Below are 17,979 nucleotides of genomic sequence, written 5' to 3'. Positions count from 1 at the left end.
GCTTGTGTTCAGTACCCTCTGCACACCCTGCGGGGTGGATGTAATATGGCTGATTTCTCACCATCCCTTGGCAGAGGTGACTGGTGCAAGATGCTAATGCCATACCTGGTGCTGAGCCTGGAGGGGCTGAGATGAAGAAGAGGCAGGAAGGAGCTTCCAGTGCAAGGTAATCTCTGGTGTCTTTAGCTCCCTCTTGATTTGGCTCTGCCAGCTGCCCTCTGGATTGAGGAGATCTGATTTGGCTGGGGGTGATTTGCTTATTTCATTTCATGGGTCAATCAATCCTGTAGCCTGTAACTCATGTGGCAGGGAAAGGTACTTGTGTCTGTGCCCTACATGGTGTTTTATGGAGAAAGGTATAAAACGCTGCTCTTGCCTTATCATGAAGGCTGTGATCTTGGTCCAGAACCTGGGCATTGGCTTTACCCATGAGAAGTGATCAGATTAAATGGGTTGTCTTCCCAGACAGAGCACTCCAGACCTGTAAATAATAAAATGTAATTTTCAGCTGACAATGTCTAAGCACTTGAATGAGTTACCATGCTTTTGTGTTCTGGCCACTCTGTTATGTGCCAGAGATTTCCTGCACTTCAGTGTGTCAGTGGCTTGCTTGTGCCCTTGGGTTTATTTAACTGAAAAAAAAATGAATTAAAGCAGCTTTCCAGTAAGACAAACACTTACCTGTGCCAAAATGCAAAACCCTTCAGAGCAGTATTTACTCATATCTGACCTCTAATGTGGGCCTAACCCTTTACCTTTTGAGTTGAGTGACTCACTGTGATTGACTGCAGGATGGGTTTTCTCAGTCTAGTGCAGGTGCAGTGTGGACAAGGTCAGTGATAAAGAAAGTGAAAAACAACAATAAGCCACAGAATTAACAAGGAAATATCAGCCTGGAGAAAAAAGACCAGATTTCATTCCCTTGGCATTATGGGCTGTGATTTTTCCATCAATTAAATGGAGTGTGTAGGTCCTTTATGGTCTTAAAACTCTGGCTTTAGTTCAGAAATGCCTCTTAATGCACTGGAAAGTCATCCCACGGAGATTGATAACACAGCGATGGTGTAGCCATGACTAACCAGCACAGTTCCTTGTGGTTTTCCCTTTCCCACTCCTGGTTGTGCAGCTGGGGATATTAGAGTGGGAAAAGAAATGGCTTGAAAGCAATTAAACTGGGAAGTAGTTAGATTCTCTGTAATAGCCATAGGGAGAGGAGAGCAAAAGAAAACAAGGGAAAGTTGGGAAAGGAAAGAAAACAAGGGGTTTCTCAAGTGTAAAAAGGACATTGCATGAACTGCATGAGATGCGGCATCAGCCCCGGCAGCAGGAATCCACCTGTCCATCCTCCACTGGTCATGGGGCTCAGTTCCTTTACCCTGATCTGGTTTGATTTTGAAGGTCACTCAGCACCCATCTGGGATCAGGAAGAAGCGTCCCTCATTCCTGTATTTTGTCTGAGGTGATGCCCATTAGGTTGCTTTTCACCATTGTATTGGTGACCTGGTTTCTCTGTGCAGGAATCTGTGGTGGCAAAAGTGAGGGGGGACAGTTCTGGGACCCCAGTTGTCCCCCAGGTTGGTGTCTGACCTGAGGTGTCTCTACATTGAAGTCCTTCACTTTGGTGCTTGTTGGGGTGCACATCTGTTAGAGGGGCTGCCTGTGTCAGAAGGGGATGAGATAGGCTTTGTTGCTGATATTCAAGGCTAAATTTTGCAGGCTCTGCAGTGCTGTTTGAATGCTCTTCTCCTTCAATTGTTTGAGGATAATGAAAGCAACATTTGTTTGGATTTATGCTGCTTTAGAAGGTTAAGCTGTGGGCTGCTTTCAGGTACTTTGGTGTCCTATCACCCACATCCCATGACAGCAGATTTGGTAAGTACCTGCTTAGCTACATTTCCCTCCAGATATTTATCAGTAGGATAACTGCATAAATTTGTTAACATTGTCAGGGGAAAAGAAAAAGCATGGGGTATTTTGTACTAGGAGTCTGATTTTTATTGTAGCAATGATACAGGCTATTTTCTTGGGCTTTGGCCTACATTATTTTAGCCTGCATTTGAAGCACTTGGTTTTTAATAGTTTTCCATTGACTGACATGGGAGACTACTTGTAAAATTGTAATTGAGAAATTCAAATGTTGCACTCTATAGAAAAATAAGGCATTCATGTTGAGCATCATAAATAGGGAAATTTAGCCTTTGACAGCAAGAACAAGCTCAGCTGATTGTGGATGTTTGAGGATGCTTTTTAGCTTTGTCCCCTCTCAACAGCATAGTCAGGACTGGACCTCCTACTTGGGTGTGTCAAAGCTCCTTGTCTTTATTCCTGAGTGGCCAGGGCTAGCTAACATTGATAGCTGTGTTCAGTGTTCAATAAACCGTGTTTATTGTTGTTTGGAAAAAGTAATTCCCCTTCTGGCAGTGAAGAAGGTGTGATTTGTAAATAGAAGTCTGGGAGCGGTGCTGTGGCTGCAGATACAGTGAGGGTCTGACAGGAATGCGGTAGAGCTGGACTACGTGTGTGTGGGTGTGCAGGACCAGAACAGCCCTGTCAAAATGCAGACTGCTTGCTAGAGCCACTGCCCTGGATGAGACCCTGCAGAAAGCAGATATTGTGCAAAATGGCTCACTACCCCAGCCATGCTAAGGGGGAATTCTCCAAATTATGTGGGACTGGAAAAACATGCCTAACAGCTTCATTTGACATAATTTCAAACATGAAGTATCTTTAAGAAAAATATCTTACATTGTCCACGTTGTAGGTACTAAGATGCCTACTAAGGCTTGTTATACAGGTCATAGCTGTTTTCCTTTGAACAGATGATATCGTTTCTATACAGAAAGCAATGTTCTTTCAAAGGATCTCTACTCATCTCCATGCTTTTGCAGGATTTCAGCTCTTAGGAGACTGCTCTGCTCTCCCACCTGGGGTTCTCTTTGTCATTAATTTCCTCTGGAACAGAAGCTCCTGAGCTGCACACTCAGATGCTAGAGGAGCATTTGGGAATGTGCCACTTGCCCTGTTACTGTACTTTTCCCTGAGCATCTTTTGCACAGTTGGAGGCAGGCTTCTGACTAAGGTGGAAACATATTTATCCTGCCAATGCTGTTCTCTTATTGTTATTCTTGTTTTTCTCTCACACTGCTTTGCCACCCGATCTCTGTGCTGAGAAGTTGATTGAGGATGTACCTTGGCCGCTTTCCTAACTTGAGCCTGGCATCATCTACAAGCTGGATGTGGAGAGGACAATGAGCAATTCAGGTAGTGGTCCCTGGCTGTCAGTTAATGCAGCAGCCCTGCAGGAGAAGCCTCCCTTTCTTAAATAGAGGATTCTTAAGGTGACTGCAGATATGCTGGGTTGTCCCTCGCAGCACTTATCTCCCTGATGTGTGCAGCTGGCTCCCTGCCCTAGGGCTGGCCACTACTTAGTCAGGATATAGATGTTTAGTGTGTTTTAATCTGTTCCTCACGAATCAATCCCAGAAGCCTCCCAGCCATTTCTGCTGCCTTTCTCCCAATGTTGTGCAGTTTGTTGATACCCAGTCTGCTGCTGGGGATTTAAAAATGTATTTATATATGCATTTTTAAGTAAGCAGTTCTCTGCACTGAGCTCTTGGAGAGCAGCAAATGAAGGCTGTGTATGGAGGTATACAGGGATGGGAAACTGGAAAAGAAAGGAAGATCCATCAGAATGCTTGCTGTCTCTTCCTGACCCCATTGCGGACCTGCTCAGAGCCCATGCCTTGTTTCGAGTCTGTCACCTCAGTCATTGGGGAGCTGCTGGAACAGGCTGGGAACAGGCTGTGCTGGTGCCAATGGTGCTACACAAAAAGGCATTCACAAATAACGAAGCTCTGAAACACCCTGAGCAAAAGTGTTCAGCAGCTTGAATTGGGGTCAGTTGTGCCGTGGAGAGAAGCAGGCTGGGCTGGGGGAGCAGGGAAGAGATCTCCCCCTTTTCTGCCTGGCAGGGGGAAGGGGCCTCCAGGGCAACAGGGGTGACCTCTTCCTGCCGACTGTCCCTAGGAAAGCCAGGCTCTGTCAGGGGTCCTTAACCCTGCTGCGGATCAGGGTCTGTCACCCTGGTCTTCTTCAGGTCTCATGTAGACACCCAAAAAAGCATCCTCCCAGCCACTGAGCTTGGCTTTCTGAGGCTGCTGTAGGCAAACAGTTGCTGCCCATAGAGTGGCAGTTCATGTAGCCTCCTGACTGCAATGCCCTGAGCAGGCATGGACAAGTTGCCACCTTGCTCCGTGCCTCAGTTTCCCCTGTTTTATAATAGGATAATAATGCTGGTCTACCAAGGGGAGGGAGGAGATGAGGAAGGATGTCTGTGTCATTATGGCTGTCCGTGCCTGAGGGGCTGCTGCTCCCAGAGAGTGAAAGGAGGTTGATTTTGGGACTAAGGCAGAAGGGTACTTGCCTTTGCCATTAAAATAGTGGCTGGCTCTGGCCACGTGGTGACACCTCTTCATGCTGTTTCCTTAAAACAGGAAGGCAGATCCCACCAGGTCCAAGCAGCACCAGAGGCTTTTTAAGCTTAGCTGTGTACCAGCCAGTCTGTGGTCACCATTTGAAAGTGTCATGCCTCTGGCTAGTCTCTTCAAGGCGAGTCGTAAGGACCCACCACTGCAGGGTATATAAAACGCTGGCTTTCCACAGGCTATATTTGCTTCATGAATCAACTTTAAAAGAAGAAGATAAGATTTTTAAGGCTGTACTGAGTGCGAGCAAAGCCTGCCCCTGTGTCCCAGGTATTTAATAGCAACTAAAGGACTTTGCTAGCAAAATTTCTCTGCAGTGTAGTGCCTAGGGTGGAGCCACTGGTGTGACCTGCTCTGAAGATGTGAGATGCAGACCTGAGGACATGTGGGATGTAGTGTTGCTGTTCCCCATACTTGAATGATTAGCCAGTGTGCAGATACCAGCTGGACGCATGTTCAGGGTTATTACAAGTATAATCACCAAATGCTGTCTCTTGAAACCCTGAGGCTGCTTTGCAGCAAATTAAAGAAGAGAGCAGAAGCCCATATGCTATTTCACTGGTCAAAGTGAGAAGAACAAGTTAAAGTGCCTATTTTAGCACAGTGAGACAGCTGTGCTCTTCTCAAGGCAGTTCCTGAGAAGCCGCCTATCTGTGCTTGGTGGAAGGGAAAGCATCTGGCCCAGCAACAACAGCCAGTTAGCCCAAAGTGGAGGGGCTGGCGAATGCTTGCTGTTGAGGAAGTCTTTGGGTGACAGCTTGGCAAAGACTGAGGGGCAGATGCCAGTCCCAAACACTCCCCACTAAGCAGTGTCAGGTGCCTTTCATGGGACTGTCATGTGCCAGGTGAGAAGGGGCTGTGACCTATGCAACGGGGCTTTTTAAGGCTCAGCAGCAGTGGTTATCAGGTGTTTAGTGGGATTTGTTCACTCTTTGTTGTAACTCTGAGTTACCACTGGCAGAGTGAACCTGGGGAATGAGGTTACAGGAACACTCTTCAGCTGCTTCCCTGCAAGGGCAGGCAGCTACTTAAAAGAGCCTATAGTGGTTTTTAAACAGTACAGACATATTATGTATATCATGTTACTGTTAAGCCTTGGTGCACTCCAGAAATGTCTGGCATTCTGATTCTTCTATTAGTAAAATGAGGTTTAGGAACTTTAAGTGACTAGAATTCCAACAGATTTCTGCGTGAGGAGAAAATGGAAAGGTGGGGGTGTTGTCATGCCTTACCACAAGCATTAGAAGTGATAACTGGATGTTCTTAACTGTGCTTGTTCTTTATTTCTAACTTAGTTTTCATGATAGAAACAGAATTGGAAATTAGAGAAAATGTCACTTTGGTGTTAATAGACCACAAGAATTAAGACATTCAGATGCTGTAATCCCTCTCCATACATGTACATAGATGCTGGGCGTGTTTAACTGTTTCAGCACCCAAAATACTATAGGGCAGTTCTTAGTGCTTTCTTTTAAAATTTGCTTATACTGTTTTGTATCTCACATGAGATGACAAATTAACCACACCAGGTTTAGGCTAAATTTCCCTTATTTGCTGTTTATGAACCTACACTTTGGAATAAGTTCATCCTGTGCTATGCGTGTTTTTGGGTGCTCCTGGGCTATTGCTGTGTGGTCCAGAGCTGAGAAAAGTTGCTCAGTTTCAGGAGGCTTTAGTTTGCAAAGCAGTGTCTACTTGTCTCCCGAAAAAGTTCTTATCCTTAGTCAATAAAAGGTTGCAAATTATTTTTATAAAGGGCTGAATGCTTTAAGACAAAAGAATAGTTCATTTCCTTTTCCAGGTGAAAACTTGTCCCAAAGATGAAAAGGTTTGCTGAAGGTCCCTCAGAAAATGTAAAGCTGAGAGAGGAGATGAACCCAAGTCACCTGATATCCCGTTGGATGCTTTCTTAACCAAACTGCCTGTCTGCATTATGGGAAACTCAGCAAGAAACATGGGTAATGAAGCTGCCCAGCTGCCTGGAGGAATGACTCTGCTGCTATAGAGCAGGTAATCCTTTAGATTTAAGAAATGGCATAACTTGTAAGGAGGAAGCTTACAAAATATGTCATCTGAAGACACTGCCATGTTTAATGCATTTGGTGCCAATGATTTGCTTTCCCTTGCTATACTGTTTACAGAGCAGCTGGTGCAGAGCTGTTGAGCTTGCTATTGAAGATGAAAGGCTGGTTGTTTTTCAAAGCCCTTTGTGCCTCTTTGCTCCTAACTGGAGCTGTCAGTGCAGATGCTTTTTACTTCCTTTATCACTGGAGGTCTGAAGTCCCTTTTTTAAAGATTTCCTCAATGCAAAGGAAGATTTCTTTTGCTCTTAGTCCCAAAAGACCTGGAGAGTCTTTGCTTTTTTATTTGGGCTGAAGACTCCACAGGCAATGCCATCGAAGGGCTGCTGAAAACCTTTAACCCCCAGACAGCCAGTATCTCATCTGAAGTCCTCTCATGAAGGTATGAGGAATTCAGTCTGTCCTGCTTATTTCTGTGGCCTGGGAATGAGAACACCCCTCTTGAATTATATAGATACAGGGGAAAATTTTCAGTGATTATTAATTAGTGATATTTACAAAGGTTTATAAAGGGTGCAGCTTCCCCCTCAAAACAACCACACAGAGGATATGTTAGGTACTTGTACAACCCCCCACAAAGAGGTGCTCACTGAAGTTGTTTAAAAGCCAAGTAATCAAGGCAGCAGAATTTTTCCCATGTCAAAGCTGAGGCAGTGAAGCTATGGGAGGTCAAGTAATTTGCCCAAGATCATGACAGAAAGATGAGACACAGCTGAGAATGGAAACCAAGGTGCTACTTTGGTACCTTAACAACCTGATTTTCCACTTGTGTGCCATCTCTCATGCACTGAAGTAGGCTGAAATACAGGATTTTTTCTCTTCCATATAGTCTGTCGGCTGGTGGTTCTGTTACTTTGGTGGGGGAGTTATCTTAGAAATCTCTCATTAGTCATTAAAGCCACATGATCTCACTTTTTCCGAAATGTTCTAGCCAATGAGTTTCTCTCAGAGCTGATCTAATTGGCCCTTAAGGGCAGTCCCTGCAATGCCCATTCCAAGCATGCAGCCTTCCCACTTAGCCTGCACTAACAGGGTTATCTGTCAGTCAAAATGATGCTCCTAAACAGCTACATCACCCACTGGAAAGCAGTCTATGCAAATCTCATAACAAAGCTGTATGGAAAAGAACTGAGTACTAAGTGTTCTCCAAAGCTCTCCCTATCAGTGCATCCGAGTGACTTCTGGCTGATGAAATGCTCTTCAGCTAAATGTGCTTTTCATCTGTGAATGTGTTTTCTGTAAATGATTCATAAAAGTGATTCCAACTGGTATTTTTCAGGTTGTCCTGCTGCCAATACATGCCCCTTGCTGACCACATGGTATAGTCCTGGAGAGGAGGTGAGTTGTGTGGGGCTGAAAAGCCTGTAGCTCAGCCACTCGCATCTTAGCTACATGAAAGGGAAACAGTCCCAAAGTCGCAGTGTTCACGAAGGCCAAGATGGATCTTGCTCTCCTTGCTAAACAGTGTGAACACTGCGTAAAGGGTGGATTGGTGCTGTGCTGAAACCAATGGAGGAATGCCTCTAGATATATTTCCAGTTCTAATGTTCTCCACTTATCAGAAAGTGATGGCACCTGGACACTGGGAGATCCAAGCAACTCTCTTATTTGTTCACATGAAATGTTTCCTTCCTGTTTTATTTGTGTTTACACAGCAAACTACATGCAGAATGCACACAAACTTCTTCCTTCTGTGCATTCACACATAAGCTACTTCTTTGCTTTTAGTGGTTACCCATTACAGAACTGAGATTAGAAACGCATGAGTGTGAGGAGGGTGAAGTTGCTGCCAAACAAAACTTGTGTCCTGCATTTCAAGTATCAAATTACCAGAGAACTGTGTAAAAAGTCATCAAAATGCATATGGCTGCCACTGAATGTGACTGCCTCTTAGTGGGGAATGTAGTTCTTTCTCTCTATATTAGGCCAAATTGCACAATATCAGTGCAAAAAAGCATTCCCCAAACCCAAAAGACTAGCTTCAGTCACACTGGAAGTCTGTACAGAACTGGAAAGTTAATGTGAATCTTTTAAATCCTAGAGCATTGCCCTCATTTTGCTTTCTCAAACAGCCTTATCTGAGAATGGCACAAATTCTCTACCTGATTCTGTTACAACTTTGCTGATTTCTATTTTAAAAAGGTTTTGTTGTTTTTTATTTTGTAAATTTTAACCTCTTCAAAAAATATCCCAAGCACACTAAATATGTTATCTCCTGCCACAGAATCCATTCGGCTTAATTATTAAGAGATTGATCACCACTGGCAACAGGCATAAAGTTTAAACTGTACATAACTGTTCTCTGTACTAATGCAATAAAAGTGGATTTACTTTTACAGTGGTAATTTTAGCAGCAATCTAAATCAACACCCTGTTGATGATCAGAAAAATCTTCCCTTAAAGAGAAATGCAGTGCAAGTGAGCTAGTTAGTATTATGGGCACATTATTGTCTTTACTTTCTGCAATCAGCTTTTATTCATGCTGTTACAATAGGTGTAAATTTTTATATTTCCTTAGGCAAGCAGAAGAATGAACTGAACTTCTAGAAAATTACTTCGAATAGGCTATGGTGGTAAGAAATAGACAATCCTGTACAATGTGTAAAAGGTCAATGGATTAGAGCGTGGAGTTCTGCAAATGGGCAGCCCTGCTACGCTGGGGCTGGCAGTCAGGCAGATGAAAAAGAAAAGCTTGACTGGGGGGCTGTTCAAAGTGTGGCAAGGTGTTTTCTGTATGGATGTGTGTTAGGGAGGTTGGGAGGGGAGAGGGAGAATGGTGGGGAAAAATTTCTGTGGTATGAGGCACAGCCAATGGGTGAATGGTGTCTGAAAGAGGAATCATCTTGCGTGAAGTTGGAGGACTTGGTCCTGTGACAGAACTGGGCTTCCTCGGCTGTGCCTTGTCCTCATCCCTCAACCCCAGCCTGCCCTCAGCTGTAACCAAGTAGTGAGGGAGACCAAAGAAGTGGCTTTGTACTTTTCCGTGATACAGTGACAAGCACTGTGCAGAGAGAAGAGCAACTTTGAAAAGCTCTGGGTTTGATGACATCCAAAAACATAGGGCAGCCAATTTTCCAATTCTCTTGACAATGTTGCTTTAAAAAGTTGAAAGAAATCACTGAGATATTGCTGGGCTGAACTTTCATGAGTGCTCATGGCATGGGGAAGCTTGTTCCACATGACTATATTCCCAAGCTGCACTCTCTCAGATGAGCAAAGTGGCGGCAGCTCACACTTGAATCACTTCCAAGGGTGGAGCTGTGGAGCTTTTGATTTTCTTATTTTCTAGGTCCAGTCAAAGGAGCCTGGGTCAGTCAAAGGATACCCATCATGCCTCTGTCTGGAAACTCTAGATGGGTTTATGCTTGTGGTTGATTTGAGGATCACCACTTTACTTATATCAGGAAGGCAATTCCTGTTGGCTCTGAGGAGAATCTGTTCAGCTGAACATCTAGGCAGATGTGTTAATTATTATCCTTTCTGCCCCTTTAATGTCTGGATAGTCCCTTGCCATCTTCTTCCAAAACAAGAACCGCTCTGAATCAATTTGAATGTTACACTCAATGTGTTGCTCTCACCTGACTAGGGACAGATGTTTTATGTTCATGGCTGCACTGTGGAAAATGCTGAGGTCCTGAAGCTGACCCGTTTCAAACAGGAGTCAGTGCCCTGTGTTTTCCTTTCTGTAATCTTTCAAACCACCCTCCCTTCTGACTCCTGTTTTGTAAACTCTCATGAAAGTTGGTTGCAAAGTGCTATCATTGCAATTTTCAAGCAAAAGGAAAGAAATGGTGGTGGCAGATTCAGTGCAGTGTAACTGGAGGCAGTGACATGCATTGCATTATATTTGGCCTTTTTATCTCTGATCCTTTCCTTTTTTTATGAGTAGCAAGATGACAATAATTCAGCTTAGGTTGACTGCTCGTTGCCTGAAGGGCTGTGGCAGTGTATCAAGAGATGGCTATGTGATGGCCTCCCAGACAATTTGAATGTTAAGCCTTGTATGTTTGCCATTCTGGAAGATTCCTCATTAAAGAAGTTCTTAACAGTGCAAATGGTAAAAAAAGCCTCCTTTGCAACCAACAGGGATGAGCTGAGCTATGGCCTGGTTTCTCAGGCCTGATCAAGTTTAAAGAATAACCTACTTCCACTGGAAGGAGTAAGCTGCACCTTCTTGAGTTGCTTAGTCAATTTAGTTAACTTAGCAATGGTAGGATGGGTATAGCAGCCTGACTTGCTTTGTCCTGGAAAGCTGTTTCTCAAGGGACTCTTAAGTCATCTTTTCTGCAGTCAGACAGATGGGGCTGGCTTTGATATCTGTTTGGTTTTTCCTTTGAACCCAACTGGAATCAGTAGTTCATTTTAGCTGGGCTGCTGGAGAGCTGCTGAATGGCAGTGCAATTGTATTTTGATACCAGTGGGGAAATCCAGGGCTGATTACCTTACCCATCAGGGCTAGAATGAGTGTGGGGGCTTCCACAGTTGATAGAAAGAGAAAAGACCAGGGATGGAGAGTCTGTGGCTCAATGGCCCTCCACATATTGAAGAACAGAGAGGCAAATCCCTCTGTCAGCTGATAGTGATAGCCCATCACCATGGTTCTGGAGTGACTTGGAGGACACCCACTCTCCAGCTGCTTGCTGGAAGCAGAAGGTTCAATGAAGCGAGCTTCTGTTGTGTGCCCTGAAGCCAAAGAATGCTTATTTCAGGAACAACCCAGTGCTAGCAGTGACCTTTCATATCATATCCTCTGGGGCAGGTGCTTGGCTCTGGTGCTCTGTGTAAGCTAATCCTTTGTCTTGGTTTTGGCTTTCCTTTGCTTTCCCATTTCTGGCTCACCTTGATTCATCACATGTCAAATTAATTTCATTTTTGCTGCCTGCCAGGGTGGGGTATAGGCCAAAAATACAGTAGAGCAGAAGGTACTACATGCATAGCCTGCTTTCACTGGCCAGATACAGCTGTGCGGTCCAAGCCTGTGGTCCCAAAGCTCTTTCCTTAGCCTGTGAGCAGGCAGGAAGCCTGTTGCCTTCGATGACTCTTTTGCCCAAGAAAGCACTTTGTGACTTGTCCTACAGCAAGGTGTTAAGTGATGCAGACTTGTCCCTCTCCAGGCCATCTGCCCAGTGTCTAATGGAGAAGAGAAGCTGCTCACTGTGCTGTCTAAGCTGTGTTTGGACATCCTGCCATTTGGGCAGACCTACTACCCTTCCCTGGCTTGCACATCAATACCAACTGTCTCAGGCAACCACCCAGTGCATCTGCCACAGCTTTACAAAGCAGCCACAGCTTTCATTGGCATGACCAGAGTCATCTGTTCTGCATGAATGGCACTGACCAGCATCTGACAAATCTCTGCACCACTGGGATCTGTTGTAAAGAGTGAGGGACTGAGTACTCCAACGCCATGACTACAGAGCAGAATTTAGTCACTGTAAGCAATAGCTCTGCCCTGATGTGGTTGCCTTTGAGCTAGAATGAGTCAGGCTCCTTCCCCATTTAAAACCACCTGGATCCACAATGTCTAGCAGAGTTGTGCTACCTGTCATATTGCCAATTTTTTGGATGCCCAAAAAGCTTCAGTTTCAGTGGTGAGTGCTCTCTCCATGGAGAAGTTTGCTTTGGCAGCCAGCACATAGTTAAGGTATCTGAGAGTCTGCCCCAGCAAGGGAAGGCTAGATGGAGTGGGTAGGTGGGGCAGATCTGACCCATGCAGGTGGCAGGTAGCTATGCTATGTGTTTCCTAACAGCAAACACAACCCCAGAGCTTGTCCTCTTTGGCTGACTGATAAGTGAATCATGTTTACTGAAGAGGCAGCTGAGGCAGAGAAGACCTGCATTGTCACTCGTTGTCAATAACCTGCCTCATTGCATGTGCTTTGTCCATGCTAGTGTACCATTAGCAAGGTGGAAAAGTGGCAGGAGAGTGCACTGGCAGTGCAGTTGTCTCTGGATCTAGAAGATCTGGGAATGTAATGGTCTTAGAGGCTCAGAGGTGCACATTTCCACAGCACCAGAATGTCTGAGATTTAGAAAATCTTCCTATCCCAAAGCTGAACAAACTGCCTGCATTTTGAAATGAATGAAAACATGAAAAACATGGCTTGAGTCAGTCAAAATGTTTTTGACATTTTCTATTTCAGTTGTATTTACTATGTGTTTACAGATTTTTAAACTATAACAACTAAATATTTGAAATGACATATTTGAATAATTTTGAAACTTTATTCTCTCCCTCATTTCTGATATAAAGACAATCTTCTCAACTCCTTTCCCTTGCAAGCCCACATTATTCATGGGTCTAGGTGAATCCCTACTTCCTGCTTTAAACAAAAATAATCAGTTGGTATAATGTAAATCTGCTTGATTTAATTAGAGCTTTTGTGGATCTGCAAAGTCGGGCAGTTTATCTCTTGAATGCTAAATGGTGGCAAAGAGGTCACTACTGGACATAAAATTAACTCCAGAACTAGTTGCTCCTGGATTCAAGCTCATTTTTAAATGCTGGTAATTCTGTCTTTGGTTTGAATCAGAAAATTACAGTAATAAGCCTCATAAAGCACCTAGAAATTATTTGATAGTGAGACACCAGAGATGCACATCCACATGTTTTACAGTCCTAACTGCAAGCAAAGACATTAACTACTCATTCACTGGCAGTTGATTCCAAATCCCTATAAAGGGCTTTAAGAAAATGTATGTTCTTTTGTTTTACCTTCAGCTAAGTTTCCCCTTACACTAGGTCTTGTAGCTACTTGACTCATAACATGAGGCACAAGGGTATGAGCTACCAACAGCTTATCACCACAGTAAATCTATTCACTCCTTGCAGCGTGTATTAGTTTTTAAATAGACTTTGCTCCAGCTCTGTGTCCCTGGCACACAGAACTGTTGGTGACAACCCACTGAAATCAGTGGAATTACACTCTTATATCTGCAGATCTGGTCCTACAGGCTCCTCTTGGTCTTCTACGGCCACCTATGCCATGCACAACTTCAGCCTGGTGTGTTACCTGCCACTGGGCAGGACAATGCCTCCTCTAATGCTGGCATATTAAAATGCCAAGATGTATACATACTCATATGTATTTTGATGATATGATACCTGTAATTGTTTGAACAGTTCAGCCTGAGGAGGGTTGAACTGAGGTGCAAAGGAAGCAACTCTGTCTGGCCAAGGTACAGCAGAGGAAATGTCTGCCATAACCAACGGTAACAAACCACACCAATTACTCAATTAAAGCTAAGCCCATCTTTAATCAAGACAGTCAATTTAAGAGATCCTTGGGATTTTTTGAGAACGAGGAACTCCTAATCAGTGCAAAGGGGATTGCTCCTATTTTTTCCGGGGTTGAAGTTGCCCCAAAATTTGCAGAGTGCTAATTTTAAAAATGAGAATCATTAGTTTTTAATAAAGAGCTTGCTACTTGGGAGGTGGGGGAGGGACTGAAAGCATTTCCCCATATGGTTGAGTTCATTAGTGCACTGATCAGGGAAAGCATGCAAGAAAAGTGCAGTCAAATGAGTACTCCTTATTTAACCTCCAAACCAGTAATTCAGAAAAAAAGCAATTCCTTCTAAATCTGAGTTCCAGGTGATTGCCTTTTATCTGAGCTCCATTAAATTATTCCCTTGCTAAATTCTCGTGAAATAGGCTGTTTGCTCCAGCAGCCGTTGACTCCCTGAGATCATTTTGAAACCAAATCATTCTGTTTTTATTAGTAATGATCCATCTTCCACCCTGGTGACGTGAGGGGCTTGAGGAAGGTGTTTGTGCCTAGGTGTCAACTTTCTGCACTGAATTGCTGTTTCTTCACTGGCATGGGGACAGACTGGGTGAGCTGGTTCCTGCTTGTCTCCCTGGCTGTGGGTAGCACTGGAGTACAACAGAAAGATGTGAGAGCATCTGGCAGCGATGCTGCTTTCAACCAAGTCAAGAGGCAGTGTCCTTGGCCTCACACTGTACACACTTGCAGCTAGATCCCTCTCGCCCTCATTCACAATGCAGTGTCTCAGCAAGGTCTGCTCTCTTTAGTCTCATTTACGATACTTTCTTTTTTTCTTGGTTGCCCCATATGATTCATTCCAAGGTCGATTTCTGTGTGGCAATGACCAGACATAATTTTTCTACAATCTTCCGTTTATTCTAGACTTACACACTGTGAGTTTCCCACACAGCCCTTTTTAAAAATACAGATTTATTTGGTTTTACTAAGTGTGGTCAAAGTAGCTGTTCTGAAATACCATAGGGATGGAGCATTAGGGGCAGACAGATGTGATGAGCTGGGGCTGCTCCACATACCAAGTGCAGCTGGCTGAAAATAGCCTTGACCTTTTTATAAACTGAAGTATTGTCCAGCCCTGTTTTTACTGACCTGACATGGCAATATGCTGAGGGGAGCGGGCAGGAGAACTGCCTCAGCATTTCCTAGGTGGTGCTTGCTTGGGGCATGTTTGCCTTGACAGATTTCTTCCTGTGCATGAATTCTAAGGCAGAATGAATATTTTATAAAGCTTTTTATATGCCTGTCTATGATTTTTATGGCAAATTGAGCTCCCCCCTTCTTAGTGGTCTCACAGTCATCAGTGCCTGAATTCCTGCCTCTATGTACCTCATATTTTCTCTCTGCTGTCTCTGAGGAGGGCTTCATATCCATGACCCAGCATATGTACCTTCGAAGCTAGTTACTGGGATCTGAAGGGCACTTCACATGGCTCAAGCAGATTCAGGTCTATGTGTGTAGAAGACCCCAGAAGTATTGGATTCCCTGCCAAGAGCAGCAACGGGAACTGCAAACTTCTTGTGGGGCTTTCAGACTCCTGCCTCTGCGCTAGGGAGCCTGGAAGTCCCCGGACCCCAAGGGGGTCCATGCATTCTGCAGTGTGTTACACCCACTGTGGAAATGAGCTGGGTTCCCTGAGCAGCCAGATGGTACTGAGATCTGGAGACCTAGATGTCCTCAATTCAGTGTAGTCCTGCCAACACCCAGGGAGGAGATTCTTCCTATCAAACCATTTTGCTACAGGTCTAGCTCCACTGACAAGGCAGCTCCTCCTGCTTCTCACCAGAACAGATGAGAGGAGAATCAGAACCTTAATCTCAAGGGATCCAACTGCATCTTATCATGTCCTCTGAATTATTCTGTCACAAGCATCTTGAATGTCTGGTTTATCTCCTCTAAAATGATCAGTACAGTGCTCTCCGATCAGCCTTATTTAACAACTAACATGCCACAGGTTGTTCAGCAACCTGAGCATTGGGGCTGAAGTAATTACATTCTCTGGAGCCTCATGCCTGAACTGAGAGGGAGCTGCTGGTGCTTTTGAGATGCTTGGGATGTAGGGATCGGGGCACAGGGTGCCTGAGTGGATGGCCAGCTGGCCACCTGTATCAGATTCTGTTCTTCTGCAGCATACCAACTCTCAGGAGCAGCAAATTTTAGACTTACAGTGGATTATGAAGGCAAGGCTGAAGAAAAACACCTTTTTTCTCTCTTGAGCAATTAAAAACCCCAGGTTATTTTGCCTTAGGAATACAGCACAACCTGCCTGGCTTGCTCCTACCTGACTGGAAGCTGTATTTAAATGGCAAAGTGATTCTTGCTTGTGTGGAAAGTGGGGGTACCTGAGAAGTGTTCAGCACTCACAGGAGGACTGGCTTTCTGGAGAAACTGAGTAGTCAGTACAGCAAGTTTCCCTCCTGCTTGCCATTGACCAAAGCCTAAATCTAATTTTAGGCATTAAGCTGAATATGAACTCTTGAAAGCACATGACATCAATTCTGATTGCTAATCACTTTTGGTAATTGGGCTTGATATAGCCAAATCCTTTGAGGTGCCTTCCATTCCCCAACAGGGAGTGTGAAAAGAGGAGGAAGCTCTAGGGCTGAGAGGGACCACATTTGGCTAAGCTAGCTCCAACACAATTCCTGTTTTAGCTGTCTATCTTCCCTGTAGGACCAGCTGTTTCTACAAAAGCCCTCCTCTGGAGCACATGCCAAGTCAGAAAGAGACCCCACCAATAACTCTGTACTTACGAAGGCACTGAGTGGTACAGAAAATATGAAAGACTCCCTTGAAATACATGAACGATGAATTAAAGAGTTAATGAATCCTCAAGAAGCTTTACATTTGCATACAGAAATCAGAGAGGGGAGGTTTACCACTGCATTTGTCCAGCCAAACCCACAGATGAAGATTAACTGAAAACCTTCAGGGACAACAAACAGAACAACGTTACAGCGAGGCCAAAAGCTTGTTTCACCATTTGTTCTCTGTATGTCACTGTGGTGTACAAGTGCAGCTGTGGGTACAAGAAGAATTAACCTTGTATTCCTTATGTTCATCTCAGACACATCCTAAAGTTTAAACAGTTCATAGTGCTGTTTTTTTGTATTGGACCACTTCACTGTTCCTGCCATGGAAATCCCTCCATATGGGGACACTCCACTGACACATTTCTTTGAGACTTGTTGCAGATATTTCTGTAAGTAATGTGCTTTGATTGTGTTCCTGTTCTTTCCATGTTCCCCAGCTGGGAGTGTTTGAGCAGACAGATGTTGTGTGAGGAATGTTTGTGGGAGTGGACTGTTTTGAGGCAATCACCCAAAATATTAATGAAAGAGCTTCAGAATGAGAGTTGTACAAATCTGCACTGCAAACCTGTTTCTAAGAGGTGTGCTCATCCAGGTGAAAAACTCTGAGGTGTATGATGTAACCTATGTGTCCCATTGTGCCTGCTTACATTGCAGATGACTAATACTGTTGAAGTACCTGAAACTGTTTGCATAAACCACTTGACAAATAGTTCTGAAAAACAAAGCAACCTGAGAAAAAAACATCTCTATTCATGGTATGTGTGTAAGCAAAAGGCAGAAAATGAGCAAGCTGCTATTATTATTTGTGAATTAATCACCCATCTTCAGCTCTGACAAAATGACTTAGAGGAGGCTGGAGTCTCTTTTTGCTCTATTTTCAGCCAGTGCTGGAAGCAAAAGTGCCAGAAATCTCTCTACAAAGCCTGTTCTGATGAGATTTCCAGCCAGTTTCATGAATCAAGTTGGTTTGGATTAACTGTGAATAAGCCCTTGGGCAGAACTAGCAAATCACGGGTTCATTGATCACAGACACTTCTGTGCATGGGGTCTGACCCAACACTCAATAAAGGCAATGAGAAACCTGCTGGGACAGCTTATCCGATAGCTGTGGAGCCTCTTTGTGGTTCTCTCCAAAGGAGCTGGACTCAGCTATTCCCAGACACTGGGAACTGGATGGGGGTGAGTTTTGCTTATGGTCCATTCACCCAATTTATGGGGGGGTTGCATTTGGCCCAGGGACAAGTTCTCTCCCTGTACACTGCTCATTTAAAAAAAACAACAACCTGGTGTAGCAGATGAGACCTAGTAAGAATCAAAC

The 17,979-nt window shown here is 44.3% G+C and overlaps 1 protein-coding gene and 1 long non-coding RNA gene across 3 annotated transcripts in view; both read left to right on the top strand.

The window, feature by feature from the left end:
- LOC119152529 overlaps nucleotides 1-166 on the top strand; it is a 33,285-nt gene extending 33,119 nt beyond the window's left edge. The window contains exon 4 of the long non-coding RNA XR_005105798.1: nucleotides 75-166. This is a non-coding gene — a long non-coding RNA (uncharacterized LOC119152529). The remainder of the gene's footprint in view (nucleotides 1-74) is intronic.
- Nucleotides 167-3,153: 2,987 nt separating this feature from the next.
- The window catches only part of SLC15A2 (solute carrier family 15 member 2), a 69,158-nt gene continuing 54,332 nt past the window's right edge, over nucleotides 3,154-17,979 (top strand). Inside the window, exons 1-4 of one of the 2 annotated variants that reach the window (XM_037398090.1) lie at nucleotides 3,154-3,261; nucleotides 6,286-6,494; nucleotides 7,845-7,903; nucleotides 9,084-9,138. The gene's annotated coding sequence lies outside the window, so the exon portion shown is untranslated. The remainder of the gene's footprint in view (nucleotides 3,262-6,285; nucleotides 6,495-7,844; nucleotides 7,904-9,083; nucleotides 9,139-17,979) is intronic. The other variant, XM_037398094.1, reaches the window with a different exon arrangement.

The sequence above is a fragment of the Falco rusticolus genome, chromosome 8, assembly GCF_015220075.1.
Source record: "Falco rusticolus isolate bFalRus1 chromosome 8, bFalRus1.pri, whole genome shotgun sequence".
NCBI classification, from domain to species: domain Eukaryota; kingdom Metazoa; phylum Chordata; class Aves; order Falconiformes; family Falconidae; genus Falco; species Falco rusticolus.
This window is presented reverse-complemented; position numbering and strand designations above follow the sequence as displayed.